Genomic DNA, 1,036 nt, shown 5'->3' with positions numbered 1-1,036 from the left:
AGAAATGGATCAGTGGAGAAAATTCTAGACCCTTATTAGCCCAGAGATGGCACCAGAGATATCTGCATAACAATTATTGCTTCAACCAGCCTTTATCAACAATTAATTTCCCCATATTTGGCTGCACAGTATTTGCCACCCCTAGACGCTCAAAATCCTTTTCTTTTGTCTTGTCATGCTCTGAAAATTTATTGTTCTTTTGTTGATGTGCTGTATAAGCCCAAGTTCTAACCACTGCTTTGAATTACTCATGGCTGAGTGCTCCCATGTGTGTGCAGTAAGCATGGAAACAAACTTCTGTCTTTGTTCTCTCATTAACCTGCTTTTTGTTAGTGTAATTCACAGGGTTCCAGATGGAGAGCCCAAGGTAGGTAGAGGAACAGGATTTTTCTCCTCTTCTATAGACAGGACCACAAGGAAGTATAGCCAATGGACGAATATAGTCTGGGCTTTTGCTGTGAAACTACAGATAAAGGAGGAAACTTCCCTCAAACTATGCTGTTCAAACATCGTAGCTCCACAAACTGCCCTGCCTGACGCCACAGCCCGCTCCAAGTTTCAGGAAATTGGGGGGTTCTGTATGCCCATCCCTTAGACCAGGGATCCCCAACCCCCAGGCCCAGGACCGGTACCAGATCCGTGGCCTGTTAGGAACCTGGCCGCACAGCAGGAGGTGAGCGGAAGGCGAGTGAGTGAAGCTTCATCTGCCACTCCCCACCGCTCCCCATCACTCCCCATCGCTCCCCATCGCTCCCCATCCCTCCCCACCACTCCCCACCGCTCCCCATCGCTCCCCATCGCTCCTCATCGCTCCCCACCGCTCCCCACCACTCCCCATCGCTCCCCATCCCTCCCCCCTCCACACCACTCCCCACCGCTCCCCACCGCTCCCCATCCCTCCACACCACTCCCCATCCCTCCACACCGCTCCCCACCACTCCCCACCACTCCTCACCGCTCCCCATCGCTCCCCATCCCTCCACACCACTCCCCACCACTCCCCACTGCTCCCCATCCCTCCACACCACTCCCCATC

Source organism: Mesoplodon bidens, assembly GCF_964165515.1.
Source record: "Mesoplodon bidens genome assembly, chromosome: 16".
NCBI classification, from domain to species: domain Eukaryota; kingdom Metazoa; phylum Chordata; class Mammalia; order Artiodactyla; family Ziphiidae; genus Mesoplodon; species Mesoplodon bidens.
This window is presented reverse-complemented; position numbering follows the sequence as displayed.